The 16466-nt window shown below is 49.6% G+C and overlaps 1 long non-coding RNA gene across 4 annotated transcripts; it reads left to right on the top strand.

Moving 5' to 3' along the window:
- The first annotated feature begins 1823 nt into the window (after window positions 1-1823).
- Window positions 1824-11485, top strand: LOC122462220. Of its 4 annotated transcripts, none has more exons than XR_006284642.1 (7): window positions 1824-2028; window positions 4099-4224; window positions 5226-5271; window positions 6830-6992; window positions 7239-7345; window positions 9759-9834; window positions 10401-11485. It is a non-coding gene; the product is annotated as an uncharacterized LOC122462220 (long non-coding RNA). The 4 variants fall into 4 exon arrangements; XR_006284643.1 differs by lacking the exon at window positions 1824-2028 and adding an exon at window positions 3877-3900; XR_006284644.1 differs by lacking the exon at window positions 1824-2028 and having other exon boundaries at window positions 3950-4224; window positions 6830-6988.
- The last annotated feature ends 4981 nt before the right edge of the window (window positions 11486-16466 follow it).

The following is a 16466-nucleotide window of genomic DNA, read 5'->3' as shown; positions in this document are numbered from 1 at the left end:
ACACACAAACCTTTAAAGGTTTATAAATCCCAGACTGTGGACACCACAGTGTTATAAAGCAGATGAGCTTCTTGGCTGCTGGAGACATGCTGGTCTTCAAATTCTAAGTGAGGTTTCTGCCGTTGGCTGCTGCTGGCTCTTTAAAAGGAACCTTTGCCCACCAAGCACTCCTACAACACGCTTCATTCATGAATTAAGTCCCTGACAGCCCATATCTGTATGATCAATATGTTTGTTTATCGGCAGCAGCTGCTGTGTTTTAGCAAAGCAAGTGGGCTCCAGCGAGAGGATTGTGCTCTAACCGCAGCACAGGGCTCAGGACAGGGAGAAGAAGAGCCTCCTGCCGGCAAATGGGAGCTGGGATGGATAAGATTTCACACTAATGACCCTTTAATTGAAATCATTGGTTGGGACGGATTGCTCATCTCAGGGAAATCTGCTCTGATGGCTCCTGGCTTGGCCACTCCTGAGAGGAGTCCATTAACTCAGTGGATGTGTACATAGAGCAAATAAAGGCAAGCAACAATAACAGAAGGATGAGGCTGTCTGGGTCTCTCAGTCATGGGCACAGCTGAAGTGTATATTAGGGGAAGTACAAGTCAGCAGCTGGTGTAAATGGACAGAGGGCTCACTGAACCTCACACCTCTGCTTTGCCATGCTAGGGCTCTCCTATCCAGCCTGGGCATTGCCCTCAGCAATTCTCATTTCACTTTGCTGGCTTTGTGAGTCTAGTGGTTACAGCAAGCGAGTCAGGACTCCTGGGTCCCAGTCCCACTCACAGTGTGACTTTGGGCACACTTCACCTTCCCGTACCTCAGTTTCACTGTAGGTAAAATGACAAACTCACCCTTAGGGGACACTTACATACTATGGAGACAGGTGCATTAGAAATGCGGTAGATACATAGATCATATGGAGGAGAAGGGGAAAGTTCATAGAACTTAAGGCCAGCGGCGACCATTGTGATCACCTACTCTGACCTCTAGCATAGCACAGATCAAAGAGAAAGTGAGTTTCCTAGTTGAGGACCCTTCTCATTTAAACTTGAGCCCTTCCACTGCTCACAGCTGCAGCAGAATCACAGGGGAAGGAGACAGTAGTGTTAGTTCTGCCCTTTGACTGGCTGAGTGCACAAGACCTTCCAGTGCAACTACATGCATGTGCAAATGTACAGTTTGATTCCCACAAATCCTCATGCCTGTGCCCCTGAAATGTGCTTAAGCAGAACATTTGTGCCTGTAAAATGCCATCTCTCAAACGTTCATTGTAAGATTGTGATGTGGATACAAAGGGGGCGCAGGCTGGGCCGTGGGTACTTGAGCACAGCCCAAGCGAATGTATTAAAAAATTCAAATGAATGTCACAGGCAATAGTTTACATTAATTGACCAGCTCTGCATTGGAGCAGGTGTATGCCACTTACAGCTGCGCCTATCAGAGAGCAGCAGCCATCTCCTCTAATCAGCATGACTTGGGCATCCCCTGGTATTGTGTCTATGCCTCGGCTCCAGGTGCACGTGTTACTTCCTATGCTCGAAAGCCAGGCAAACAGGTGAACCAGCAATTGGATATGGTCATCCCCACTCTCTTCCCAGCTCCTCTCAATTAGTCTGAGTGAGGACACACAGACACCGAGTCTGACTAGAGGGACTGCTTGTCTATCTGCAGCGTATTGCAATGAACTGGCTAGAGAGAGTGTGTATATGCATGTTCGCCCCCATCTGTGTGTCAATAGCCCTGTACTACTAAGAGAGATTCTCTGTTCACCTGTGTTTTTAGAGCAGGTGAGTGTGAGCTCCAGCCTCATGGACACCATGATGTTCCCAGTGCCCAGCAGCATAGTGACAAGTGCAAAGTCCTTGGTGGCCCAATTTGTGATGACTATTTTATCCCATGGCCTCATTTCCAGCCAATCAGGAGCCTCCATTTCCCAAGAGGCCCGTTGTCTATGAAGATTTCTTGTGGGCCTAAGAACTGCTAATGAAAACCAGGCTTGTTAGATTGAAGCAGCTCCTCTGGACCTGTTCTGTGAGTGGAAACGTTGATGTGTGTCTCTTGCAATGCGAATGGAAGTCTGTGTGCAAGAACGGAGGGTTATGAACCTGCTTTGAATGTATTTATTATTCACATTAATTACTATGTCTGCTCAAGAGGACAGCTGTTCAAGGAGGCTGTAGTACCAATTTATCAGAAGAAGATTCCAACAGAAGTCACGGAGAGTTTTTCTCTGAACTTGGGAGGATGGAAGATGGAGATTTTGTAATTAGAAGACTTAATGGGAACCTAGCAAATTAAAAGTAGTCCCCCTCCCCCCATCCAATGTATTAAGCTCTGATCTCAATTAGAGAGATCAGGGACTAGCCATTGAATGGGAATTACTGAGATGAAAACTGATTGCAAGACAAAGAATAAAGGCAGCATCATTAGAGATGGATTGTGGGGAGGGGCAGGGGGATGCAAAGGAAGGAAAACAGTAATGACACATCACAGAGGCTGTACCCAGCTGCTGGCGTGAGATGCAGAGTGGAGATCCAGTGGCCTGATGCATCCACATCCAATGAGGGAAACCACTTAGCAGCACTGTGGGGAAAGACAGCCCCATTATTTTCCATCTAACTAGTACCTGAGACAGTTTCTGCCTATAGTCAGCTTCTGTTAGGAGGGGACCAGCAGCAACCTTGGCTCTGCCAGTGGGTTCCAGGCACTGAATCCACTTGGCTTGTTCATTCACTGGATTTGCATTGTAGGGGCTGTTTTTAGTGGGGTCTAAGGGGAGCACACCCCTGCACCTACACGGTGTGTGCGCCAGCACCCAGCTGCTCAGGCAATAGAGCCTATAACTGATAGGCAAGTGGGACAGAATTTGCTCATGCAAAACGTAGTCTCCGCTAATAGGAGGGCACAAGGAGTGCAGACGTGTACTCCCCATGTACACAAGGGGAGCATTCCTGCTGAACAACTGCTCTTCAAGTATTAACTCAGTTCCTTTAGTTACTTCACCCCACCCCCACCACTCCCCACTTTATTTGTTTGTCTGTTTTGCCCTATTGCATGCCGCCTGTCATTCAGCTGCTGAGCTCTCTGGGGCAGGGGCTCTCTCTCTCTCTGTTATATAACTGTGATGTACCTAGCACAAGGGGGCCTGGTCCCTTAGCACCAGACAGCAGATGGGGACTGGATGGCACTGGGATACGGAGCCTTGCCCCTCTCGGATCTTCCTGAGTCTAATCACGTCAGTCTGGCAGAGCATGAGAGCCACTGGTATCTGGCGGCTGCATGTGCTATATGTGCAATGAGCTGGGCAGTCCTCACTCTAGTTCATTTCCCGAAATCCAGCCCCATTCTACAGTGGGGCCGGGCTGCATTGCAAATCCCTGCTATCTTAGGGTAGTCTGGGTGCAGGCAGAGAGATTTAGCATAGGAACTGGAGGTGGGCGGGTTTGCTTTTGCAAAAAAAAGGGGCGGGTTTGCTTTTGCAAAATGAGTCATTTGAGTGTGAGGATTGCACAGCCCAGACTCAAACCAGGGCCGGCTGGTTTGCATCTCTATCCCATTTTATTCAGTCCCACCACAAAATGTGAAAAGTTTGGCTAAATACTCTTTAACTGGAGCTTCATCTTCTACCATCTCCGGTCACCTGTGGCTAGCAGCCCTTCTCTCCTCTCCAGCGGAGAATTCGTGCCATATTCCAGGGCAGGCAGGGACCTGAGACTGAAATTACAGACTTGCTTACAAATTGCAGCATGTTCTCTCTCTGTAGGTATGTCATTGCCGGCAATTAGCGCAAAGATCCTTTCCCACTCTTGTTAAGTTCCTGTGCTTCAGTTAAATACTCCCAGATCCCATTTAAATGATTTCAAATGCAATTCATTCTGGCTCGTTAAATAATTCCACAGCAGTGTATGTCTTCTCCTCTCTGTTTTCTAACAGCCGCTTTCTCCCAGAAAGAATGTGGTGACTGAGGAAAAAAGGGAAAGGGGGGAGGAGGGGAGCAACATGAAAACATGAGAGGAAAGCAGAGAAATTTGGTTTTCATTCCTGTGGTTTGGTCTCCCTCTGTCCTTTGTTTCACCTCTTCTTTCTCTCTCTTTTTGGCAGTGGCTTCACCTGCCAGCCACGGATTTAGAGATTTTTCACCAATTATCTATGCCCAACAAGAAAATTGGGATTTAATGTTCTGCCTATGCTGTTCTGCCTACACGTGGCCAAACCTACAGAGACAAGGTCAGTTGCATCTTGACTGCCTGCCATTTCACCAGCCCTCTGGGAGTCCACTGCAAATGCTGCATTTTGCTCTTGGCCAGGGCTGCAGGAGAGGCTGGGCTAAGTTGAATGGTTGGTAAAGGAGAAAGTGGAGAACCTCATTTTGTTCAGAGTGAGGACTTCAGCATGACGGATCGCCTTATGGAGACCTCCCATTCCCGTCAAACAAGGAGAAGGGGCTGGTGTCATGTGTCCAGCCAGCTCTCCGTAGATCACCAGCAAGTGCTCCCCAGACCACAGTCCGGGGATCTCTGCAGCCAGGAATGGGGCCCTAAGTCTTTTGAGAGTATTAGAACTCACAACTGCAGTTGCAATGGCTTCACTTCCCCTCCCAGAATCGTGTCAAATGGTGCAGTGCTCTATGTAAATGGCTGCCACCTTCCCACCCAGAGATGGCTGCATTTAGTGTTTGATGAAGTGGTCCCTGTGTTTAAGATCTTTCAGGATGCCAGGTGCTAAAGCCAACTACATCATTATCATTAGGGTGGGGGGTCTTGCAGACTCTTACAAGAGGACATAGTCTACCTATCAGTAATGAGCAGAGGACAGTGAAATGTTTGCAATGAAATTCAAATGTAATCAAAATCTGACCTTGCAGGGTGAGTTTGAAATTGGCGACATATCTGTGAAAGGGCTATTACATTTTTGTATGAAAATAGGAAACCCTTCAGAGGAAATGAGTTAAACTTTTCAAGCAAAATTGTTTCCACAGTGAAACTGTGAAATGTTGCGATTATGTAACCGAATAATCACTTTCAGGCAGTGTTACAAAAATATGAAAGATTTTGGGAGTGCAAATATGGGTGAAATGAGAACAGACATGTACACTACAGTTTTTGTATGGTTTTGCAGAAACCTGCTCGTGAGGTTACTTCTACTGAGTATAATACAGATAAGCCTTAAAGCCTGTGTATCACTAACTCATCATTATTTGTTTGTGTGTTTGTTTGTTTGTATTGTAGTGGTGCCTAGGAACCCCAGCTCTGGAGAAAGGCCCCAATATGCTAGGTACTGTGCAAAGACAGAGCAAAAAGACAGCTACTGCGGCAAAGACCTGACAATCTTTCTTACAAAGTCTTTCAACCTGGGGGTTAGAGAATTAAATAATTTGTTGTAAATAATATTTACAGCAAACTTCATCCAATAACTATTTGCAAATATTAGAGTTTAATTATGTGACCAGCTCAGGATAGGATGCGAGAGATATACCGGCAATGCTAATGTAGCCTTCTTTGGGGTGGAATAGTGCAGCAACTCAGAACAGTTTAGGACAGGAAGTGAAGAAGAACACTGTATCCAAATGTAACTGCCCAATGCATCTAGGGTTGCCCAGGACACTGGGGCTAAGACCAGGAGTCCTGATGACAGTGCCAGGGGAATCTTTAATTACCAGTGGTGGCCGGATCACTGGGTTTGCATCTCATCTGAAAGACAACAAACGCTGATATGACTTCCCCGGAATGTGTTGTTTAATTTAAAAAACTACAGTTCTCGGTTCCTTGTCAGCTTTTTCAGCAGAGGCCATGCCAGCCTGACCTCCTGACATGACATGTAATAACTCATTTGCCATGATCTGTCCCAAAATGAAGCCATAGGGATTGAAGAGACAACCACCACCTTAAACTCACTGCTCTCAACCCCTGATCTCAGCACATGCCCATTCCCGAACAGGGGTTGCTCTGCCCTTAGCCAGGAGGGGCAGGGATGGTGTCCCTAGCCTCTATTTGCCAGAAGCTGGGAATGGGCATGGAATGGATCACTTGGTGATTTCCTGTTCTGTTCATTGCCTCTGGGGCACTTAGCATTGGCCACTGTCGGAAGACAGGACGCTGGGCTAGATGGACCTTTGGTCTGACCCACTATGGCTGTTCTTATGTTCATATATTGCCCTAGGTATTCATGATGACCTCCTTAGAGGTATTACACAGGCAATCAGATTGGCAGTATGTCTTAAGGTTCTATGTCCAACTGCAGGTGCAAACTTGGAGGTGAAAGTTCTTAGATATGGACCCATGATTCATTTTTGTGGGTGCAAACTGAGGGCAGAAATGTCCAGGGTGTGATATGCACCCACAACCAGGGAGGCTGGGCCTTGACCTGATGAGAAATACCCAAAGTGTGCAAAGAACAACTTTCCCTCAAGTGGTGCAAAAATAATACCTTCCCAGACAACGGAGAGTGGGGAGTACCATGAGAGCCAAATTCCCCTAGAGCCTTTACGCCTTGGCTGCCCCTCAGCTAATTTCTCTTTCTGTCTGTCAGTGCAGACTCCCAGGGGTCTGACTGCTGTGGCCAACATTTAGACTGTGCCCTTCTCAGGACGCCAGTTGGAGCAATCTCTGCCTCGTACCCACTGGTCAGTGGATATTTGTAAAACCACCATAGCCCTGATATAATGAGATGACTTCAGCAAACCCTGCATGGCCCACAAGATGTGCCTGCAATCCTCAGTGCCTCTGGGCTCCTTTGCTGCTCATTGTCCAGGGCACTGAGCTGGGACGCATGGTTATTTCTCTCAGGTTGGCATAGCTCAGTGTTCACATGTTGCATATTTGTTTGTCCCAAGCTGGAAGTGGTGAGGATTTTGTAACAGAGACTGAGCCCATCCTTTCGGAAGCATATACCAAATCTGCCCAGGAGCCACCTAACAGACTGTGCTGTCTAATGGCTAGAGCAGAGAACAAGGAGCCAGGACCCTTGGCATTGACTCACTTCGTGACCTTGAGTAGGTATGTCTCTTCTCTTGTCTTCAGTTTATCCACCTGTAAAGTGGGTTAAAAGAACAAGGTGCCCCACAGAGATGTGGAGAGATTTAGTTAATGTTCATAACCTGCTTTGAGATCCTTAGATACAAGGGCCTACAGAAAAGCAAAATATTAATTTAATATTCTTTTAAAAATTAATACTATGAGAAAAATCTGCGGCGGAGAATCTGACATAGCTCCTGAATGTCTTTCTCCTTCCACTCCCTGAAGGTGGTACTTCCTGAAACAACAGTAACTCTGATTGGCTGCTCTTGTATGACATCAGAGCCTACAAAAGCACATACCTCAAAAGACGTCACTGCAGGGCCATTCAACAGGTTTGTGGGATTTCATAGGGGTGGGGTGTAAGCCTAGATATGATAGTGACAGATAGATAGATCCAGCTGATGATCTATTGCCACCAACAAATCTCATGAGATCTGTTTAAAGTAACTGCATGTGTCAGACCCTGGCAGCTGTCTGGATGCCCTGGCCTCTCCCTTCCCCAAGCGCCATCCAGTCTCACTCTCCTTCAGCTTTTCCAACACTCTCATCACCTTCGTACGTAAGTACTACTGACTCCACTGCCTGACTCAGTATGATGCCCTGTGGCAGTCAATAACACCAGACAGCAAAAGAAATAACAGATGGAGGGGGTGGGGGGAGAGAGAGGGAAAGGCAGAGAGGGAGGGGAGCAGGAAGGGTGGGAGAAATGGAGGCAGCATGAGAAAGAGGAGAGGAGAGGGTGATGGAGAGAGAGGGGCACGGGACAGGAGAGCAAGGCAGGGTGCATGGTGGAGTGGGGGGCAGTGAGACTCCTAGAGATGAGAGATGGAAAGGACCCTCACCCAGGCTGGCCAGTGGGCGAGATATACAGGGAACATGGGGCAGGCCACCACTTCTCCTGGCAACATTCATCTGAAAGCTGGAATAAGACCCTAACCATGCTGGTGGCCTCACTGCTAGGCTATAGATGGGACAATCTGAAAGCCTTTCTGCACCCAGCCTGGTGCTGTCCTTGTACCCTCCCCTCTGTGTGTTGTTTGACCATCTCAGCAGCTGCAGCCGGCACTGGACTGCAAGTTCAGGAAAAGAAACGTCTTTCTGATGGGGATGTGCTATAACTCAGTTATTGCACCCCAGGCTGGTGGGTATTCCAGGAAACATGCCTGCCGTCAGCACTGCAGGGACTCCAAGGGCCCTTGTGGCACAAGAGACAAAAAGGGTGGGGAGGTAGGTGGGCACAGGGGAGCAAGTCAGCCTTCAGCACCGGGCTTTCTCAGCATGATGAAGTCTAGGACTCTCCCTATGGGAAGGCCCAGTGCCCTCCTACTTACTCAGTCCCATCACATGAGAGAAGATGGGGTCACACCACAAAGTTAATGGCCTGTAAACTGAACCCCACTAACAGGGAGTGGGGGTGGGGGTGAATCTGCCTGCAGCAACCGTGGCCTCCTGCAGGAAGTCAGGGAGTCAGATGCTTCCCAGTGTTTTGCAAATGCAAATATACAGAATCCCTATTACACTACAGCTGGATGCTGGAAAACATTATGATCAATAACAACTTTTGCAGCGTTGTGGCTGAGATCGGGGTGATCCAGTCTCATGCATTAGGGGAATGGTCTACAAGGGACAGGAAGTGACTCCCCATGTGGCAGCTCTTTTGAGAGACAAATGACTGTCCCAGATCTGATGGAGACAAATCACAAAAGCCAGTTCAGTGCTGCTGCACCATCCACTCCTGCTAAGTCTTGTACTCAAGTCGGCGGCACCTTGTGAGACAGGGGTCCGTGATTGCCAATAGACACCACGGTGGAATCACGGTGTTTGGTCAACCAGAACCATCCCTGCCACATCCCAGTCTGACCCTCATTGTGAAGGGTGTAGGATATTGGCAGAGGTCAAGCGTTGCTGGCGTTTGCTTGCCACCACTTGTCGGTAACTTTGCCCAGGAAAGGGAAACCAGCTGTAGGGTGGTAGCTGGAGAGAGCACTGAGGTTAAGTGATGTTTCCCGAAAGCCAACCAGAATATGGAACTGCCTGTGGTGCGGCTAGACGAGACATTGAGCGTGGTTAGGAATGGATGCAGAGGCTCTTCTCTGGCTACCATCAGCCATGGGGAGCGGGGATTTATTTCCCTTGTAGTGACCGTCATGCCTTCCAGGGACTCTGAGTGACTGCACCAAACTCCAGTTAGAAAGCTGGAATGGTCACTGCTTTTACAGGGGTCCTTGGGTCCAGGGAGACCGTCTCGGATGTGTTTGATCTTTTCAGCCAAGTGGGATGAGGGCTCCTCCCAGAGAGGCACTTGGGGCCGAGGCTGGGCAAAGGCCCTTCAGATTGATTGGCTCCTTTATTCAGAACGGTTCAACCAGACATGCAGATATGGAGGTGGGGAAGAGGAGGTTTCTTCTGGCCTCCTTCACTGGCGGGGCACACGGTTGCCAGGAATCCTGCACTGTTGTTGATTAAATACAGAGCAGGATTTGTGCCGCCAGCGTTCGAGCATTCTGCCTTCACGTTTCATCTGCCAGGGCTTGTCAGGGTAGCAGGGTGATCCTGCCAGGATGATGCAGGGGGTGGGAGCTTTGAGGGGGGGCAGATGTTTAATGGCTGAGGACAGAAGATGCCAAGAGTGCTCCACCAAACTATTGGTGCTGTGACTCTGCAGCAGGAAAGAGCATTCTGGGAGCTTATTGCATGCAGATGCCTCCAGGGATGACCATCATGCTTGGCTCCCCTCTTTGGCAGGTGGATGGGAATGCCATCATCTCTACTTCCCTCCAACACCGTTATGGTATCTGCCTCCCAGCAGGCCCCTGGTGAGGTAGGTGTTGTACATATTTTTACACCTATTTACAGACAGGGGAACAGAGACAAACAGAGAGAGGCTGTGATTTGCCCAACATCATCCAGTGAACAGAGATGGGAGCTGACTAGAGTCCTGACTCCCATTCCCCTTCTCTGTCACTAGGCAAGGCCACTTCACAAGCTCTTATGGCTGTCAGCAAATAACTGTGACATGTCAAATGGCATTAGCGTGGGAATAGGGTAGGGCATGGCAGGTTGTATCTCTGCAGTTACGGGACAACCTGACATGCTGTCAAGCAATATGACACAACAGAGGTAACTTAGTGAACTGACGTCTTGGCACCGTTGCTTGGAAACAAAAATGGGTGTGCACTCTTAAATAGGAATGGAGCTAGGGTATCTCCTGGAAGCAACACACAGACTAGGGCACCCTCCTGCTTCCCACTAATCATTCAAATCTGAAGAGTTGGTAGGACCCTCCTGAAAATATAAATTCTAGATTAAAAAATATACATGCAGGAAAGGGAAGGAAAAGCTCTTTGCCTGAAAAATGTGTGTTCTCATCTGTTAAACAATATCCAGGTGCTGCCTCAGTTACTCATACTCCAAGATTTGTGCCACAAAGACTTTCAAAGGCAGATTGTCTAGAGAAGAACAGATGGAGGGAACAGCCCTCCTGCCCAGGGTTTGCACCAGAACTACAGACAGGGAGCTTGTTATCTGACTTTGGGATTTATAGGGGATGAGCATTAAGAGCAAATCTGTGTTACGCTCTGCAGGGGAAGGGCTGGGCCACTGGCTGGCTCAGGTGGTGGATGTATTTCACGCCAATGTCCCTGGTGCTGTTCCAGACTGTGGACAAAAGTCATTCCTATCTTAGAGCTGTTCAGTGGCCCATGTGTGAAATGAACTGATGGCTGCAATCTGGTTCCTAGTGGCCACAACAGAGGGATCACCATCTCCATGGGCACGAATTGCCCCCCTTGGTGGAGGCCTGAAAAGAGACACCAAAGATTGACTGGGCCACGGAGACCAAATTCCCCTCTTGGCCCCAGAGGCAAGGCACATTGTTGAAGTGATGGGGAGCTGCTTGTGCTGCCAGGCTGTACCTACTCTGTGATAAACAGATCAGCTGAGTCTCCAGGGCTGTCAATCCGGCACCCTTAACCTTTCGCTAGCACAAAATTCTCTGTAAAATGGAAAAAGTGATTTCTTGAAAGCAAACTAATCCCCAGTCATATCAACGAGTCACTTAGCTCCCCATCTCTCTCACTCTCTGCGTTCTGCATCTCAGGGAACATTCAAAGGAAAACAATGTAACTGTTAATTACAAACTGTTTTGAATGCATGGAAAAACCATTTCAAAGATGAAGCCAGCCGAAGATAGGGAGCTTGAGAATACTGCATGTGCCTAAATGCTTTAAAGGTGGAAAGTTCTATTGTAATTAAGGCTGATGCAATCATTGTAACAGATGCAAGGTAGAAATGTTCCCTTGTTTGGCTTTACCCCTCTCTCTGCTGTGCACATTGGGTTTTGCTTTGGACTAGAAGCAAAATGCCGGAATATCAAGGGGATGTTTTTCACTTGAAGAATTTTAATGAATAAATGCTGTTCCGATCCGTTACTTGTCTGCACTCTGATTGCAATGGCATTCTAGGGAGCATGGTTTTGTTTGCAACATCTCTTGAATGTGGGCACCTTGTAATTATCGGCTTGCGCTGTCCTGCACCTGGACAGTGTCCAAGACGAGGCGAGATTCAGCGATGGTCACTAGAGCTTGGTGCAAAGGCCAGCACCCTCCCCAAGCTCTTATCATCTCATTCAGGGCTCAGTTCAGAGCATGAACACCTGTCACAACAGTCTGATGATGCGGTGGATGGAAGAGAAACACAATGCACAGAATGGATACACAAAGCGTATGTACAATACATGGAGTGGGTGCATCAAATGCTGCCAATGGGTACCGTACAAACCATAGACGCAGTCCCAGGCATGGACATGGACACATGCACACATACATTATGTCAGCTGGATGCGCACAGTACCCAGGATGAATACAAGCATTATACACATAGTAATTGAGGCAGTGGACACCCACAATACTAGGAATGGACAAACAGAGCCAGGAATGGATAGAAGGAATGCGCACACAGTATGAGGAACACATACGTATGGACATAGGTCATTTTCCACTACAGGTCTGCAGGGACCTTTCTTCTCCATTGTCATGTGCGCAGGCTGGAGGCGGCCTGGTGGTGGGGCAGCACGGGCAGTGGGCAGAGAGAAGGTGGTGGGGGCTGCGGCAGGAAGTGGACGGAGCAGGAGAAGGGAGGCTGTGGTGGTACAGTGGGTGGGAGCAGGAAGCGATGGTAGTGACAGTGTTAAAGCCAGGCCGCTGCATATCCCACCTCTGTGGCGGGCTAGTCACCGCACCAGACCCCCAAACCAAAGACAGGCATAGGGCCTGAGTGCTGATGCCCATGCCTTGGCAGGGAGCTCACCAACTCTGCGTCCTAGGAAAGGCTGCAGTGCCATCCCTCAGCTCTGCTCTCTCCCTCCCCTCCCTTTTCACAAAGGCTCAGAGCCGTGTCGCCCCTGCCCTTTACTCCTTAGTCACAGCCAGCTTTGTAGCCATTAGTTACCACCAGCAGTGGCCAGTCCTTTACACCTGTCACGAATAATTTCCACTCGACTTAGGAGAGCCTGGTCGGAGGGCAGCAGGCTGAGTTATTCTCTCTCTTACAGTGTGCTGGAGGGCGGGGGAGGGAGTGTACGTTTCATTTTGTTGCAGGGCCGAACCCTGTTGGGAAGGAAGGAGATAGTGTAACTGAACATTTGTGGGCTATTCTCTCCTCCAATCTGCCGCCCACACGCACTGTGGGACTTGGAAGCTGCAAATAGGAAGGTCTCTGGCAACCAGAGCATTTTCAGATCAGAACATGTAAGCTAAGTTTGTTGTCTACAAAACCTGCAGCAGGTCCCGGTCTGGGGGCAGGGGGAGGGCGGGCAGGGGGGATCCTTTGCTGGGGATCCTATAAAGAACTCCAGAAGGCGTGTGTGTGGGGGGAGGTGTTTGGAAGGGATGACCTCCCCTGGAGATCCCTTGGAAGAGCTCAGATGAAGCAAGGGAAAGGAGAACCAGGAAGAGAAATAACCCCCCAAATACCAAAGGGACCTGGATGTTAGAGCTGGAAACGCTCTCTTGGGCCAACTTGTCCATCCCCATTGGCCAGTGCAGGATTGCTCCCTATGGGACATTTTCTAGTTTCCCACCCTTTCCCTTGGAGGCAGGCCACAGGCTACCACATCTCACAGCTAGGAAGCCTCTCCAGATAAGCCTCTCCACATGTCCCTTTGCTCAGCTCTGTCCCATTGCCACCAGTCCAGCCCCTTGGATCACCCAAAACAATTCCTGCTCCTCCGTGATGCTCACACTTCACATGCCGCTAGCCAATTCTCATGTCCACCATGTGGCCATCATTGAGCCAAATTCTGTTCTTCATATTTAGCTCTTTTAATCTTTCCCCATGAGTCATCTCTTCCAGACCCTTACACACCTTAGTGACCTGCCTATGGACTCCCCCTCTTGCTAGAAATGGGGTGCTCAGCTCAGCAATGAATGCAGCAATTCAGAGAGCTGGGGGGTGGGGGGTGCATCTCACCAGCGCTGTATAGAGAGGGGCTTCCGCCAAGCTGTTCTGTGATGCGAAGTCACAGCATGTGCATTGCAATCGCAGTGACCTTTCTAGCTGCCAGATCACATTGCACACTCCACTCTGAACGGCTGTCCCTTGTCGCCCCAGGTCTCTCACAGCCATTGCCACTTCCTGGGCTTCAGACTCTTTCCTCCCCGCACCGATTAGCTGCACGTCTCTGAACTGAATCTCATTTTGTCATTTCCTGCCCAGATTTCTAACCCTTGGGCCCCTTCGAGCAGTTCCCTGTCCTCACTGCTGTGTGCAACTCCTTCTCATTTAGTACCTACTGTGACCTTTTATTGGCATGGTGCTGACCCCCCTCTTCCAGGTCATTAATGAAGATGTCCAGCAGGTCCTAACACTTCTCCCTCTGCCATCCCACTACTAGACCCCCTCCTCCAGCTCAGGCTACAGCTGATCACCATTGCCTTTGGTTTACTGTCCCACAGACAGCTCCCAATCCACGTGACAGGCTCTGAGCCAAACCAATTTGAATTTGTTTTCCTACGAACTTTGCATGAGACACCAAGCCAAATGCTTCGCTACAATAAATAGAGGATAAGCTGGTGACACAGCCGACGAGCTGGTGACCACACCAACCACCACCACCTGTTCTGCCCCCACCACTCACAACCTTCCTCCTACTCAGACCTAGTGACTAATTTCATTGCACTTCTGTGCTGCTTGCCTCATTCCTGAGTGTGTGTGCGTGGATGTGCGAGTATGGGAGGGAGAGCAAGCTGCGGGTGTGTGCGTGAGAGAGAGAGAGTTTGGGAGCGTGAGACTGTCTGTCAGAGCTTGTGTGTGGGAGCGTGCGAATGGGTGTGTCAGCGAGAGTGCACGTGGATCTGCAGGTAGGGGAGTGCGTATGGGACACAGTGTGCATCTGAGTGATTGTGTGAGGTTGTTGGACATGGCCTGTTGTTATTCCAGGCTACTCGGGACTGTTGTTTTCACCCCTACCAGGAGATGCTCAGACTGATTCTACCCCTCCCTGCCTCTCTCCAGCTGCTTCACTGCTCTCCTTGAGAACAGACGGAGCCTGCACTCGGTTAGGCAGGTCTCAAGTGGAGGGAAGAAACCTCTGACAATGGGGCTTAAAGAAGCTGGCCGCTGCAACCTGCGTCTCTCCCTTCTGCTCCGTGTGGCCTGCTCTCCCAGAAATGGAGCTGTGTTGGAAACATGAATGAGAGGGTGGTGTGGTGTCATTACTGGAAGCAACAGCAGCGTTTCCTGTTGGTCAGAGTGTGAGAGTGGGATTCAGGACTCATGGGTGTTTTCATTGGCATTATGTGCTAATAGGGTCTGGAGGGGACTGGGAGTCAGGACACCCGGGGCCTATTCCCAGCTCTGCCACAGAATTGCTTGAGACCTTGGGCAAGTCACTGCCTTGCTCCGTGCCTCAGTTTCCCCATTTGTAAAATGGATATCAGTGCGTATTGCCCACACTTAGTAAACAATAATGGTCATAATAATACTGACTGGCCTCACAGGGGTGTTGTGCAGCTTCATTAACTCATGTTGTAAAGCATTTTGAGGGCCTCTGGAAGATGTCTCTATAAATGCAGGAGCTTAGTGCAGTGAGTCATTCGTGGGAGGTAGGCTAGGTGGGTGTGTGGGAACAAAGAGGCAGCCATGTGACTACCAGCAAGGAGTAGTGGCTACATCACCTAACCCAGCCTGGTGTCTCCTTTGCAGGATAAGCTATCGCCCAGGTCGGGACTGAGCATCAGGAGACACACATTAGGTCCCCTAGTGACGAGTAATGAGTCTGTATCAAGCCTATGCACTTACCCCACCTCATTGAAGTGATTAGCAGTGTTCAGGTTACACCTCCTAGCTCCCTGGAGTGACTAATACACACCAAGCGAGCCGAGCATAAGAGAGGAATGTTTGTGCTGCTCTGAAATAGACTCCCCTGCCCAAGAATGGGAGCCAGCCTTCTTCCACCGCTATTTCCTGTACTCGGGGCTGCCAATCACATTGGCAATGCAGGAAGCTGGGAGGACGAGGTGGCTGAATGAGGCCCAACCCCGCCACTCATGAAAAGTGATTTGTTGTGATGCAGCCCTACACGTCCAGTAGGGACTCCAAGGGTTTGCTGAGGACAAAGTTCCTATGGAGCTTCCAAAAAAGCACCAGCAAAAGTACGTACATTCCCTTAGCATGGGCCACAATCTGCCTTTGTTCATGCCAACATACACCTTCATCTGCTTTGCACGTGCATACGCAGGTTAGTGGATGCACAGAGGGGATCCCACACATAGTGTGTGGGTATTTTTAGAGGCTCTGACTATTTGGCCCTAGATGACAAAGAACCACCAGGAGGCCTGGGGGCCAGGGAGAGTGTGTGGCACACAGGCCCCAGGAGAGAAGCAGCCCTGAGGAGATGGAGGCCAGAGAGTGAATGGATAGAGAAGATGGCTTCAGACATCCACTTACACATCGCTTTGTTTCCCTTGCGCCTTGTTTTGTGTGTGTGTACGTGTGTTTTTTTTTACAAGCCCTCCCTAAGAGCTGAGTAACACAGAACCCGCTGGCTGCTGTCTCTAGGTCCCAGTGGACTCAGGCGCACCACACGGCCAACCACAGCCCCGAGAGCGAGGCGTAATGGCCTAAAGAGCAACCAATAACAGCAGCGGCAGCCTGCTAATGCGAGCAGCAGCAGACACAGAGCTCTCAGCGGTCTCCTCGCACCCCCGCCCTCCGTGCCAAGACTGCCTTTGCCATTCTTCCTAGACTAGCAAACAGAGGAAGTTTTCTTTTCTTTCCGCAGTCCTGCCTCAAGGTGACATCACCTCATGAAATCTCAGGGAGAGGTGGAAGGGGAGACGGGGAGCCTGCTATGAAATAGGGTGAGATTCCCAGGCCTCCTCCCCTGGGCATTTGCTCCCATTTCTAACACCCTCCCAGAATGACCTCTGCTTTCCCTAACTTGGTTTCCCTTGT

The sequence above is a fragment of the Chelonia mydas genome, chromosome 10 (genome assembly GCF_015237465.2).
Source record: "Chelonia mydas isolate rCheMyd1 chromosome 10, rCheMyd1.pri.v2, whole genome shotgun sequence".
In the NCBI taxonomy this organism is placed as follows: Eukaryota; Metazoa; Chordata; order Testudines; family Cheloniidae; genus Chelonia; species Chelonia mydas.
The sequence above is the reverse complement of the archived record's forward strand: the minus strand, read 5'-3'. Positions and strand labels throughout refer to the sequence as shown.